Here is a 15,827-nt window from a genome sequence, read left to right as displayed (position 1 = left end):
CCTGGAGATGGTAGTATCAGACCCACTGTCGGAGGGTTTGGTTAATCACCTGATATTTCTCCTAAGGCACTCAGCATAAAATAAAACAAATCAAATGCACAAATCTTGTCATATACAAAACAAAAATGAACACTATAAAAAAAAGGGAGCAGAATTTAAGCTACAGTGAATATTAACTTTAACGTATAAATAAGACTAGGACTATTTTCTGATCCTATTTTGAAGCGAGAGCTACTGTAAAGTGAAGAAAGAAACTTAAAATAATAGCAATTTAAGGCAAAGTGTGTGTTATTAAAAGTTCGTGATGTTGAAGAGCCAAACTCCTATTCCAGTACGAGATTTAATATGTACTTCACACAAAAATAAATCATGTAATATTTTCATGGCAGACATAGAATTTTATGGCTTTTATGACTATCATGGAATTGGGATTCATATTTTATAGACAGCTCTAATAACATCAAGAAAATGCTCTGGGAAAAATGGGGGCTTAGAGAAAGACGAGCAATCACTCAGCAGAAGCTGGAATCAAACATAATTAAAGCCCAAAGGTAAGGCTCTTCCCCACACCCTGGGCTCCCGGAAGGGCCCGGGCGGGCGCAGCTGGGACCCAATCCTGGCAAAGTAGGACTCCCCCCGGGGCTGGTTGACTTGGTCCTGGGAATGCCCGTTGCCGGGGCAGGAGGACAAGCAGAGCTTTGGATGTGAATATAGCAGGAAGGATATGCTCAGGTGTGATGTCCTCAGCACAGGGGCAACCTCAAGGTTTGCAGGGAGCAGACGCAATTATGGAGGTGCCCCCAGGACGCCTCACCTCGCCCACTCATCATGCTGACACGTGTTGCCCCACCTGCAGCTTCACTGGCCGGGAAGGGGGAGCGACTGCAAGTGACCTAGCAGCGGCCGACCCGCAGCTCTTAGGCCCTTTGCTGAACTTAGCAAGGATTACCTGCTTGCGTCCTCGCAGCCACTGCTCAGGTAGAGAGCAGGGGGGGCGGGGGCTCCTCTGCTCTCTGTACCTGGGCACGAGCGCCCGAGTGATGGACTGGTAGGTGAGTGTCGTGGAGAACAACACGTCGCACTTGACGCACGACGGTGGAAGGATTGATTCTCGAATGCTTTTCCCTTCTGAGCCACGGGTTGCAAAATAGCTTCTCCTCCTGACACGGACTGACGCACAGGCCGGCCTCCGAGTGGCCTCGCACCCGAGCTGCAGGCTGACCTTGACTCCGGTTCCATGTCACCGCTCCCCCCTCACGGAGTGACCTCCGGCCCCGAGTCTCCCCCAGCTCGGCCGCAGGCTGGCCCCCAGTGCAGTCCTGGTGCAGGTGCAGCGGCGGACCCCAAGTGACGAGAAGAGTCCTGGCGGAGGGCTCTCCAAGGCCTGGGCCATGTCCATTCCGCCTCCACAAGGGCGTCATCTCTCAGGAAACATACCTTCTCACATCCTGGGGTATACGTAGCTCCTCCACGCACAGCACAGCACGTGCTGGCTCTGTCTTCCGTTCCCACCTGGGTTCTAGACCCAGCTCGGTGACTTTGGTCTTTCCGCGGGTTCCTTCATGCTCCCAGGCCCCGCTGCCTCATGTGTGAGGGGCACAAGCTCCCTACCTGCATGGCCTTTTCTTCCTCTGGTGGTGGGGGGAGCATTGTGAGCACCAGCAGCTGGCACATGCTCTGCACAGGGAGGGTCTGAATGTAGCCACTTGTAGAATGTTCTTTCCTTTTCCCTGGTGAGCCAGGCAGGCAGCAGGGAGGCAGAGGGCAAAGCAGGAGTCGGCCTTGGGGTTCTCACCTGATGTTCCTGCCTCCCTGCACCTGTAATTATCTATCTATCTATCTATCTATCTATCTATCTATCATCTATCATCTATCATCATCTATCATCCATCCATCCATCCATCCATCCATCCATCCATCCATCTATCCATTCATCTATTATCTATTATCTATGTATCTATCTTCACAATCATCATCCATCCATCCATCCATCCATCCATCCTTCTATTCATCTATTATCCATTATCTATTTATCTATCTATCTATCTATCCATCCATCCATCCATCCATCCATTCATCATCTATCTGTCCATCCATCATCTATCAATCTATCCATCCATCATCTATCCATCATCTGTTATTTATCTATCTATCATCATCATCTATCCATCCATCCATCCATCCATCCATCCATCCATCCATTCATCATCTATCAATCTATCCATCCATCATCTATCCATCATCTATTATCTATCTATCTATCTATCTATCTATCTATCTATCTATCTATCTATCTATCATCTTCATCTATTTTCTGCTCTCTATTAGGCAAGTAGCCATCATACCATATCTGAATCTAATGAGACAGTCCTGAATGTGTCATCACAATATCCCGTCTCTGCTTTCACCCCTGTCCACCTCCTCTCAGTCTTCCTTATACTCTCAACTCTGTGATTTTTATACAGCTGTCTCCTTGGCATATAGATCTACATCCCACTACACTCCTTCTTAAAAATTTTATTAGGCTGTAATAGACAAGCCACATTGTATTAGTTTCAGGTGTACAACATAACGATTAGATGTTTGTAGATGTTGCAAAACGATCACCACAGTAAGTCTAGTTAACATCTGTCCCCAGTTTCAATTTTTTTTTTCTTGTGACAAGAGTTTTTAAGATTTCCTCTGTTAGCAGATTTCAAGCATTGTTATTACTTATAGTCGCCATCCTGCACGTTGCATCTTCAGGACTATTTTATTACTAGAAGTCATTTCCTTTTCACCCTCCTACCCCTTCTGCCCACCTCCTTACTCACCCCATCCTCTCCGCTGGCAGCTGCCAGTCTGTTCTCTGGAACTACGAGCTCAGTTTCTGTTTTGTTTTATTTATATTCCATAAGTGAGATCATATGATATTTATCCTTCTCTGTCTGATTTATTTCCCTTAGACTAATTCCCTCTACCTCAATCCTTGTGGTCACAAACATTCTTTTTTTTACGGCTGAATAATATTCCATCAGATACATCTATATCTGATATGTATTATATATTTGTGATCTCATCATAAATATTACATTTATCACATTGTCTTTATCCATTCATCTGTTGATGGACATGTGGGCTCTTTCCATATTTGGTCGTTGTAAACAATGCTGCGGTAAAGATGGAAGTACGTGTATCTTTTTGAATCAGCATTTCTATTTTCCTTGGGTAAATACTCAGAAGAGAAACTTCTGGGTCATAGGGTAGCTCCTTTTTAACTTCTTGAGGAAACTCCATACGGCTTTCCAGAGTGGCCGCACCAGCTTGCGTTCCCACCGACAGTGCACGAGGGCTCCCCTTTCTCCACATCCTCACCAACACTTGGCATTTCTTGTTTTTTTAATAATCGCCATTCTAATGGGTTATGGGGTGTTATCTCCCTATGGTTTTGTCTAGCATTTTCCTGATGATTAGTGATGCTGAATACGTGTTTATGTACCTGCTGGACAGTTGTATACCTTCTTTGAAAATACGTCTGTTTAGATCTTCTGCTTATTTTTGTAATCAGATTTTTTTTTCTATTGAGTTTCAAGAGTTCTTTATATATTTTGGATATTAAGTCCTATCAAAACGTATGATTTACAAGATGTATGATTTGCCTTTTTATTTTGTTGGCGGTTTCCTTTGCTGTGCAGACCCGCGACTTTTTAAAAGGCACTCCTAGGTCTACTGGTAGGGCTCTGCGCGGGTGCACAATATTCTGTGAGTGTTGGCGCTCTGCGCTCCAAAACACGGGAGGCCCGTCTATGAGGCCACCCTTGGGGGTGCACACACGCCGAAGCTTGTGCTCTGAAGCCTGAGAGCCAAACAGAGGCCTCCCACCGTGTTGGGTCCTGGCCTATCTCTCATGCAGCCCTCTCGGGAGGCCTGCCCTCTCTGTAACTGGAGCGAGCCGTCGTGGAGGGGAGGCCCCAGTCTCAGCAGAGGCCCCATATGTGAGATACCTGTGAGGATGGCACACCATCCCTGTGACTCAGGTCCCAGGAGGGATGCATTCCTGGCTGGAGGGACTAAGGCCCCCTGGGGACGCCACCACCCAGAAGGCATCCTTTCTTCTGGAAGCCATAGCCTCACTCCACTCCCGCCTCTTCCTAAATGGTGGAAGAGGTGTCAAATGTTGCCTGGGAAGTGCAGCTCCTTAGGATGCTGAAAAACCTCATTTTAATGGTTTATGGTCATTTACTTTCTTATTAAATTGCTTTGATAAAATATTCAGTCGCAGTCCCTTCATTTGACTCTTAACTTGGTAAGTTATAATTCGCAATTGATTATTGCTCAAACATTCCTGGCACCACATTACGATCCGCTCATACATCTGGCCCTCTCTCTGCCAATTTGGAATGGAGTGGGGAGGGAGGGAATGGTTTCTTCGACCTTTGATCCGGCTGAGGTGGGACCGTGAGGTCAGGGAGGGCCGTCAGGAATCCAAACACCCCTGTCTGCAGCCAACAGGGAAACAGGGACAGAAACGGGGGTGTGCAGCTCTGAACTGAGCTTGTTGTGGTTGTTGTTATTTTTTTTTCTCTCTTGGTAAGATACAGGTATTTTCAGAGTTGGAAAATGTCTTGAATAAATGAGCTTCGTATATATATGTTTTTAATGTGATTTGCCTGTATTTATTTGGGTGATCACAATTTATGCCAAGTGAAAAGGTTAAGAGTCCTGGAAACTGAATTATTCCATTTATTTGCAGACATGATACAGTGCAGGACAACAGAAGGGTGCATTCTCGTCTTGCCCTGCCCCTGACCTTGCCCCTGACCTGGAGGTGCGCCTCGCAGCTTTGAGCTGCCTCCCCCCCACCAGGCCACCGGGCGGGCAGGGGCTGGACGGGGCGACCACCCTCGGGGCTGGAGTGTGCTCATTAGTAATAAGCACTTACTGTGGATCTTCCGACTGTGATGTTCTCTGCTCCAAGCTGAAAATCCCGAGGAAGGGGAGGGACCACCTAGGAAGGAGCGGTGGCCACAGTCATCCCCCTTGCAGACCTGGCCTCCGGTGGGTAATTTCCTCACGTTCACGAAACAGCCCTGGGCAGGAGCAGGCATCTGGGCTCCCAGCTCACGGGGAGACCTCCGGGACCCACAAGGCCTTGCTCAAAGGCCCCTGCCCACGGTGGAGGGACTGGCACAGGGCTGCCAGGCCTGGCATGATGCTCTCTGTCCCCTTTCCTGGGCCCAGCCAGGCTCATTCTCTTGGGGCCCTTAGGAGGGACTGAGCAACTTCTGACTCCCAGGAAAGGCCCTTTACAGTGAACGACCAGCCTTGCGGGGAGGCTCGGCCCGAGGGGAAGGCTGGGGACTCCCTGTGCACCCCTTGCCCCCAGAGGTGCTCTCCTTCCTGCCCACGAGGCTGTGTCCGTGGGCCTGAGCCAAGTGTCTAGTTTCCCCCTTTGCCCCCACTGTCCCTGGGCTGTGGCCTCTTGGCTTGCTCCCCCCTCACTTCCATATTATGCTGGAGTAATTGAGTATTGGCAGCCCATTACCGAATTTTTCACGTCAGCTTCATCGGTGACTCTTAGACGACTGTGCCAGAGTCTCTTTCAATGAAGAGAAGAATGATGATAATTTGCATTAATGTTCTGGGAGACCTGGGAAGTCCAGGCACTTGGCCTGCTGGGGAAGGGGTGGAAGGAGACAGGAGCCTTGGCCCTTGGTGCGGGGGACAAGCCTCCCCTCCATCTGCCTCCATCCTCACCCCAAAAGTGCACCCCATCGGCCCCTCCAAAAGGCTCGCCTGTTGGCCTCCTGCTCATTCCTGATGAATAGAGGCGATCCTGCCTCTGGATGGAGGACCTGGGTGCTTCCCGAGGTGCAGGGGGACGTGTAGACCCAAGGGAAGGTCACCCCGGGTGTTGTGGGGAGGCTGGTGGAGGGAGGGCAGGGGCTGAAGCCCTGCTGGACTCCTTCCCCTCCCTGGCTTGGTCCCTACCCCTGAATCACGGCTCACCCATTTCCTCGGCTCGGGGTTTATTTCTGTGGAAACCCGAAGTGAGGCAGGCCTCGACCAGGTGGCTGAGGATGTGACCAGGTGGCTGAGGATGCCGGCGCCCTGGATTTTCAGCCTTGGGAAGAAGCCAAAGGCCTCCACGCCATCCCGCCGTCCTGCTGTCCCACTGTCCCGCCATCCTGCTGTCCCACCGTCCCACTGTCCCGCCGTCCCGCTGTCCCCCGTCCCGCCCTCCTCCTGCCCTCGGCCCACGCGGGCTCTGGCGGTGGGCAATCTGATTTATCCGGAGTGTCTGGGCTGAGGAAGGGAGATGAGCGCTTCTCCCTGGGAGGGATTTTCAGCTCATTTCACAGATAAAATCAATCAGACCTAAAGGGCACTCGCTGCGGCCGCCAGAGGGAAACCCGAGCAGCAGGGGCCGGTCGGGAGGCCCTTCCCTCTCTCCCTCCCTGTCTGGCCGGCCCTGGGCTGTGGACGCTGGGCCCTTCAGGGAAACTGGTGCAGGCCCAACAGGGCAGCTCAGCGCCTCAGACAGAGGAGGCGGGGGCTGCGTGGCCCACACCCGCACCCGAGCCCTCGATCACCCCCAAGCCTCCTTTGTTTTCTGTGTGGGGTTGGCCGGGGCGAGGGCACGGTGAGCAACCACCAGTTATAGAAGTACCTGGTCTTTTTGTTTCCCTTGATGACACCGAATGGAAGCCACCGGCAGAGAAGCGGGTGGCTGAAGGGTGATGGGTAGAGCCGGCTCTGTCGGGCCGCCTAAGGCCTGTGGCCGTGGGGTGGTGGCGCCTCCTCTTTGTCTCCAAGTGTCCACACTGGAGGAACGTGTTGGGGAATCCAGCCCCTTGTAGGATCTGGGACCTGTTCTGATCCCCACTCTGCAGATTTTAGGCCGGTGGCATTCACACACCTGGAGCCTCCTGCAGCAGCTCTGCGGTGCTGGACCGGGAGGTTTAGAAGGAATCTGGTGGAGCAGGTACCCGACTTCCACTTGCAGTTGGTCTCATCCCATTTTCCCAGCTCCTTGCAGGCAGGAGGGAGACCACTGCTTCCTTTTGAATGAACGTCACTCTTTGCGGTCTCCTTAAAGACCCAGAAAGGCTAGGTTGAAAAGGCCTATATCTCTTACGAGAGTGTCCTGTTCTCACCCAAGGCCACAGCCCCAGGGAGCTGGGAGGTGGGCACCAGGCCCGCTTCTGCAGGGGAAGAGCTGAACTTGCCTACCAGGTATCCATGCCCTCCTTCTGGAATCAGGAGCTGGTTTACGCTGGAGACCACGTCTCTCTCCTTTTAGTGGGTCAACTGGATCAGCCCAAGTGATGGTCACAAGACCTAAGCCAAGCCTCTCAGAACATCTAAGTCTTCAAAGAAGGAAACACTTCAGATAGAGATAGCTCTCCTCCAGTTGCTAAAAGGTTTGGATGGAAGGCTGGAGGTTCTGGGAGCCATCTTGGCACCATGAGCTACCTGGAACAGAGCCCATGCGGAGGAAAACAGAGGGAGAAATGGAGAGAGAGTCAAATGACATTGTTTGGAAGGAGGAGTCCAGCATGACCTAAGTCCAGCTCTAGTTCTGGACTCCTGTCACGTGAGCTTACAAACTCTCCTTTTTTTTTTTTAATTTTTTACTTTTTTTGGCTTAAACCAGTTCGATGATTTTGAGTATTTTTGTCATTTGCAACTGGTATGTGGAGAAATACCATGACTCAAAGGTAGCCCATCATATTCCCATCCATCTGTTTCAAATAAATGCATTCCACTTAGTCCAACAAACTATCACTCAGCTCCTTTCAAGGTTCTGGGTTTTAAGGAAACAAATCCAATTTTTGTCCTTAAGGGGCTTATAGTCAAGAGTGGAAAACAGACACCCTAGAAACTACCTTCAATCTAAGGAAGGAGATACTCAGAAGTTATTGTTAAAGGAACGCCTAAAATGTACACATTAATTAACGTATGCTAATTAGCAGTTGAAAGCAAGATAATGTGGGAACACAAGAAAAGCAAGCGATTATTTCTGACGGAAGACACTGAAGAAGGCTCAGAGGAAGATGTGGTATTTAATCTTGCCTTGCAAAATAAGTAGGATAAGAAGAGAATGAGTGAATGAATTAATATCTTAAGGCAATACGTTTATATTAAGTGATCTACTACGTGCTGGATGCAGTCAAGGCGCTGGCAATAAAGGATCGGGTTGTGTATGTCATCCCCCTACAGGCCTGCATGGAAGTGAATTCCTGCCCATGACTTACAGTGGAAAGCACAGCATGTAGGCGAAGGGCTGATTCTAGCTAGGAGCTTAGGATGCTCACCTAGAAGGAGAATAAAGAGGGGTCAGTTATGCAGAGTTGAAGAGAGTCATTCTAAGAAAAGAAAACCTCCCGGGAAAATATCCCGAATTGGAGAAATGAGGAAGCTTGGTGGCTGCTCCGAACAGGGCGTTGACTATGGGGACTGTGGGTTGAGGAAGTCTTGGAGAAGCTAGAATGCTGAACTGAGGATGGGTAGCATCGTGTGACGGGTGTTGGGAAGCCACTGGAGATTGCAAGCAAGAGCATAATGTCCAAGTCATACTGAGATTAATCCATTCAGGGGAGCAGGTGTTACTAGAGGGAGGAAGGCTGGACTCGAATGCAAGTAGGAGAAACCAGAACCAAAGTTGGTGCTTAGTGTCAGGGAAGGAAGTGGTGTTGCCAAAGACCCTGGGATCAGGGACCTGGCACCAGGTCAACCTTCCCGTTGACCAAGGAAGTCAGCTTTCTCCATGTGGTGGGTGGGGAATGTGCCCTTTGATGTTTCTGGGCCCACACCCTTGTTTAGCACAAGGGAGAAAAGGATTCTTTCCCCTGTTGCAGTTTGGAACCATTCTGGAAGACAAGGCTGACTGGCCTATTTTGGGTCTTGTGACTACTCTGAATAATTACTCAGACAAAGATGGTGAACAAATGATTAGCTCAGCTTGGATCAAGTGTCTACCTTCAGCCAGGACACAGAAGTCAGGGGTGAGGGGAAGCCCTTACTGGAGCAAAGATCCCCTCTCCCTCAAGTGGCAAATATCCCAAAGATGGCCTCTGGGGAGATTCTCGTGAGTCATGAATCCAGGTGATTTGTCTTGGCTTTGTAGGCTTGGACATGGTCTAGGGGGACACTTGGGTCCTGAGTGAGATTAGTGGGAGGAGAGATGGGGGCAGGGAACAGCAACGCAGGTGGATGCTGAGCCAGTGGTACCCCGGGGCTTTACCCACACTCCTACACAGACCACAGGCCCATGGCAGGAGGCTGGCCTCCAGGCCTGCTGCACACCCTCCCCGGGAGGCTTGGTCAGAGCTGGAGGGTGTGACACCTTCTGGCCTTTGCCCACAAACCTTCAGAACTCCTCCGACAATTTTAGCAGGGGAATGGCACACTCTTGTCAGTCCGTTCGATGTTTTTTAATATGGCCTGGATATTATGTTGACAAAAGCATGGGGGAAAGTCGGATTTAATAGGCCACCTCTCCATCCCATATGAAGCCAGTATTCATCAAGAAATGATACAGTTTGAAGGAGTAGGAGCCCCAGAGGAAATATTTACCCACTTGGGTCTTAGGGCTAAAATCCTCACAACACGCCAGCTAGAATGATGCCCTCCGTGTGAGGTAACGGCAATTAGGTTGGCACCCCTGGCTTTGGCCCCAGCAGCCCGGCCGACAGACACGTCAGATTAATACATCACCAGGTATGAAAGCACAGTTAGAATTTGACTGAGGTACTTCCAGCCTGAGAAAGGGAACGATTTATCAATGCAAACTTAATAACATCTATTTGAATCTAACTAAAAATCAATATTTCATTACCAAATTGTTAGTGAGAATGAAGAAAAATTGCGGAAGTCGGGCAGTTTGGTGCTAGGGAAGCGTCAGGAGTTCAATGTGAAGACCGAATGATTCATGAGGCCGCGTTGGAGTAAGGGTGAAGGAGGACGAGTGGAGAAAACTTGCAGGGGCCCCCTTGCCCATGACCTTGGCTGTGAGGGGGGGAAACACAAGAAAATGAGACTGATTGTCAGTTCCCTTCAGGGATGGAGCCCTCCATAAATCACAGGGAGCCAGCCCAGGGAGAGGAGAGGAGCAGCGCTGGGCCAGAGGGGGGCTAGCAATTTAACTCTTAGGACCCTGACATCTGAGTTGGGCTTCTCTGGATGGGAACAGATAATGAATGGATAAATCAGGGTGGGGAGGGGGGTTGCCTTGTGGTTGGTTTATGCAAAACAGAGAAGGGGAGGGAGACTATGAACGCTCGTCCAACTCATCCGGTGGAAACAGCTAATTCCCAAACGGGCACACTTTCCATTCCCATCAGAAAAATGGAAATGACAGCTGGTGTCTTGTCTGACACTAACATAAATCAGCTAGTTGGAAGGTCTGCTCAGGTGAGGCTTTGGTGAAGATTTTCAGTCTGAACATATAGATCTGAAAATGCTTTGCAGTGCCATTACTGGAGTGGAGTCTCAGTATGAATAAAATCCTAGAATCTGTTCCCAAATCTGAGCTATAAATAGAACCTGAGGGTTTGTCTTTGCCTGTATCATTGATCTGTCCCACTCTGTGTGTCGTGTCATTATGCTCGGCTGTGTTTGGCTAGCAAGACATTGGAAGGAAATGCATTTGTTCTTTAGAAAGAAAAAAGGAAGAATCACATAGGATGTGCCTCTTATATGTAGTGACCCCATAAATCCAAAGGGGCCTCTGCTCACTTTATTCACTGGGTTGCTGTGCACGGGACCCCGCAGCACAATGGGTGGAGACCAGTGTCCACCTGTTCACCTGCGTTTTGGAAATCATGGGAAAGACAGTGTATTTAAGCTTATTGGTTATGTCTCAGGACCTCATTCAATATAATTCCCCTTAAAACATGAGGGTTAGCCTCCCGAGCCCCAAAGAAAATGCGCTGTGTTATGAGAGAAGTTAGGAACACACCTTGTGAAACTTTTTCTAGAGCATAGCTGGTCTGTATGGGAATTAAAGGTTTGGAGCTGTAGGTTGAGCATTAAGTAAGCTGACATTGTCCCAGAAATGTGATGGGCAAGGGCAGAAAATTCTTCATATCCACTTGTCATGGGAATAAAAAGTGCCATCCCCATCCTGAGCTCTGGGGATATAGTCATAGACCTTACAGGAACCCAACCCTTATATCCAGGCACATAGGAGTCACCAACATTTGGAAGCAGAGATCCTAAGCCAGATACTCTCTTGAGCTCTTTCATGAATTTCCTCAATTGCAACCCTGCGAGGTAGGTACCATTCCTGTTGTCTCCATCAAAGAGAAAGAAACTGGGGCGGGGTATGCCAAGTGACCTTCCCCAGCTCAGACAGGAAGTAGCAGAGCAGGATTTGAACTCTAGTTCACCCTTCAAGCACATCACCCCCTGCACCCACTTGCAAGGGTTGCCGTGAGGTCCAGGTCAGATTTTGGTTTGTGCTAACATCCTTGTCACATGTAAGCCTCTTCTTCAGTAGGGCACACTCTTGTTCTGAGTCAGCATCACGTGTGACATGAGCCAGCAGTCCAGGTGAGGTCATGCTCCCCACTGTTGCGTGTCCACACTTACTTATTTCATGATTTTCAGTGAAGCTAGCCCAAGGAGTGTTGAAGGCCTCAGCCCTCTGCTTATATATGACACCTTGGGTGACAAGGCCAGGAGTCCAAAAACGAATTAAAGCACCCCAGTCTCTGTAAAGCCACCTATAGCATATCTCGACAAAAGAATAGTCGGCCCACCTCTGAGGTCCGAGCAATCCTCCAGTGTAGGCTGGCTACCCAAGGGCATTCTGCAAAATTCAGGTATCTGTGACCTTCTTCCCAGGAGTCATGTGCAGGAAGGCTTTGCCATGCAGGCGTTAGGGCAGATATCTCAGGGAGTTGGCAGGACAAGTCATGGTGCTTCCCCAGAGGCTGGGAATATGAGTTGGAGCTGACTCTAGTAATCAAAAGGCAGTAATGCCTCTGAGAATGGTGTCTTTAAAAGTCTTTTGCAAAACCACAGGATCCTGATGCATTTTTCAAGATGGCAGCAGTAACCTGGCTGGGAATGTTCATTGGGGCCTGTGCAGGGCGCCCCTTCCATTCACCCTCATGGAGTTGGCAGTGGGAGGTCTGTGGGGAAAGATCTTGATTGTCCCTGGTGCCAGGACACAGCTTCTAAACACACCACAGGTATAGCCATAGTTGAAAATTGGCTATAGAATCCCATTTGGGTTGGAACCATGACTTGCTGTCTGGAAACCTAACGATTTTGAAGTGAAAAGAAAGCAAAAATCACAGAAAGCATCTAGTCAAACAACCACATGTCAGATTGTCTCGCTTGCATGGCGGCCACACTAACAGGCAAGCATATTTAACAGAGAGGATACGCGGAGGTCGATACCACACACCAGCACAGCTTGGATCAGCGGCTGCAAGCCATCAGCTCCCAGCTGAGCGTGCTGAAGGAAGAAGGGTCTCAGTGAAACCTGACCTTGCCCAAGCGTATCAGCACCTGTTTGTCAGTGATACTCTGGCTTGCATTCATCACTCACCAAGGGCCATTTTGAGTTAAGTACCTTCATTTGGGGATTTGTATGGTCCCTAGACTTTTCCAAGGCTTCACAGAGAATTTTGGGAGAGGTCCTGCATTCCAGTAAAATCCTAGCTTAGGAGTCAATAGATAAATGTACAGAAATGCTTGGGAAAATGGCTGTATTGGGTATAACTGACGAAAAGAACATTTGAACTTGGAACTCCCGATGTAGTGTGCATAAGCTGCAATAGCCATGTCGAAGGAGGTAGGTTTCTCATGACTCATTTATAAATTGTGAAATAGTGCAGGAAATCACATTAAATGAGGTATTAGATGCAAAGTGCTCTACCCCAGTTCCAGTATAGAGTGAGTGATTGATACATGGTAGTAATCATAATCACTTTACTATTTCTATCACTATGGCCACTACTCTTAATAATGCTTCTCCTATAATTATTACTTAATTTGTTTGGATTTACTTTGACTATCCTCACCTAAATTCACTGAGGCCTTATATGCACAGCCAACAAGGCTGGGCCTTGAATGCTATACTTCATGATTTGCAACATTTCATCTAGATGACACTCTCAGTATTTAAGAATGGGGGAGATGTCAAGAAGTGCTCTTCAGCTGTAAAGAAGAACAAGGTATATCTCCATTTACCACGATGGAATGATTTTCACGATACATAGTTTTGTGAAACAAAGCAAGATAGAGCAAAGTGTATATGGTACGCTATTATGTATTTAAGAAAAGAGGGATACAAATACATATTTTATATAGTGAAGTTATAAGCCACAGGTACAATTAAAAAGGAAGGGGAAAAAAGAGGGGAAGGGAAAAAGAGAAAAGCTGGACTTGTCCAAATATCTTTTTTGAAATATTAATTTTGATACGAAATAAATATTTTACATAATAACCAAACAAAAATAACTCAAGATAAAAAAGTAGTTCCTAGAAGGAAAGAACAAAATGAAAGAGATGAAACAGAATATGTGTATAGTTGATTAGGAAACCTACAGAAAGAATTTGGGTGAATTTAAAAGGAAGTCCTTAGTGGGTTACACCCTAAGAACAAACAAACAAAACAAAAATAAAATGAAACGAAATGGGACACATGGTTTTCAACATCACATTGTTAGTGATAGTGGTAACATTGGCATTGTTATTCTGAAACTGACTTTCTCTCACATATGTATATATTAGGAAAAATGATGAAGTAATTATGTTAATGTCATTAGAATATCATTAGCCTAAGAAAAAAATATATATATAAATATAAAATAAAAAATAAAAGCTAAATTGGAATTGAAAATGCCAGTTTGAATTTGTGATGTATTTTCTTTTGGGGAAGGAGAATTATTTCTTATCTGTTCATTAAAATGACCTAAAGTGGTCAGCTCAGTAGTACTAGGTCTCCCTACCACCAAATTATGGTCTCTAAATACCATTTTCCACCAAAATGGTTGATTAGAGGTTAATTGTACAGAATGAACCTAGAATACTTTGTCTTATACAAAAGCTGCCAAGGATGACTGGAGTCATGTCAAAAGAACATAGGTGCCAATTTGAATATCTACTGGCCAAAGATATGACAAATTCTGCTAAGCAAAGAGTGTCAATATAAATACTAACTACAATGGATTGAAATACATCAAATCTGTCAGAATCCATAAACTGAGAGTGAAACTTAAAAAATAAAATTGGTCACCTTTGGAGGCCAGACAATCCACTCATTATTCTGAAGACTGGTAAGTGGGGAAAGAATCCAGCAATTGACTTGCCCTTCCTATAAGAATGTGCCTCGAGGTAGCCATGTAGTTAATAAAAGAAAATTACCCTTTGCACAATACTTATAGCTAATGAAGGAAGAAAGAATGATAGAATTTGATCCCTAAAAAATGGATTCAGGCAATAATTTTTAATAACTAAAAAAAAAAAGAATCAAGAGAGCATTAAGTGTTTCCTGATGAAAATACATAGGGCCACCTTTGAAGTGGTCTTGTCAAAATCATAGCAAGCTTGTAGATCTAAGCCCCAGTTCATGAGAAATATGGGGAATAGAGAAACATGTTAGAGGACAAAATGGAGATGCAATCAGCAAATTCAGCATAAAAGAAAGTCTCTGGGACAAATGACATGGTCTCTTCAATGAATGAAAATATAGGAATGAAAATAGAGAGGGAATTCAGTAAGTAAAATTTGAAAAACCCGAGTATAAACAAATAAATATGTAAATGAAATTTCCCTTCTTGTCTACAAAATGTTTGAAAACTTACTAGATATTTGATGATATCAAAAAATTATTCTCATTTCCTAGGTATATGCTGTTTTATATAAATACAAAATGAAATATTTATTGATGAGAGGAGGTGATACCTGGGATTTGTGTGTGTCGTAGTAGTTCACTTTGGTCATGATGGGGGAGGTATAGGTTGGGGGTCAATAGAAGAAAGAAGACAGGCCTTGGTGACAACTGTTGGAGCTGGATGAGGTGAAAATTGGATCTCACTGTATTCTCTTTATCATGTGTGTTTTCAAATTTTCCATAATACAAGTTAAAAATTTAAAAAGTGTGTTATGTGATGAGCCTCATTTCTTACACATCTATTGATTACACGCATATTGCCCACCACCATGTTAAGATAGGGCATGAAAAGTTTGCTTCTAAGAGCTTGTTGCAAGTGGGAACACAATCCCAGGGTGGAGGGAAGGGTGGATGTGCTGAGAGTACAAAAGAAGGAGCAGCTGCTCTGCTGGGAACACGCTTCCCAGGGTGATCTGACACCAGCAGAAGGCAATTCTCTAGGGTCCTACTCAGTAGAGTCACAGGAAGAAGGGAGGGGACTACCCCTAGTTTACCAGCCCACATCACTAAGGGTACTCCTTCCCGCCTAGTGAAAATCTGTGCTGCTGAAGCAGCTTATACCCAGTGTATCTCAACCCTTTATTTCATGGGTGAACCACTAAGTCACGAGAGTGTGAGGGCCTAGAATAACATCTTAGAGTAAGCCAAGAGCGTGTGTCCCCTGGGGTACATAGCAATGTTGAGTAAAGTCCTGTTCTTGGTCTCAGGAGACCAGTGCTATTGGATATTCCTCGGAGACCAAGTGGGCAGAGCAAACCCTGTGAAAGTAATTTAACCCCTTCATTGGTGTTTATGATATTTCTGGTTCAGGGAAGCGTATCTTAAAACAGAAAAGGGAAAAGTCACTGCATCGGGTAACTGGGGAGGGCTATTATAGATCCCAGGGTCCTCTGTAAGGGGGGAGGAAAATAACATTCCCTGTGCCCTCCTAAGTTCT

The sequence above is a fragment of the Canis lupus genome, chromosome 1, assembly GCF_011100685.1.
Source record: "Canis lupus familiaris isolate Mischka breed German Shepherd chromosome 1, alternate assembly UU_Cfam_GSD_1.0, whole genome shotgun sequence".
In the NCBI taxonomy this organism is placed as follows: Eukaryota; Metazoa; Chordata; class Mammalia; order Carnivora; family Canidae; genus Canis; species Canis lupus.
This window is presented reverse-complemented; position numbering follows the sequence as displayed.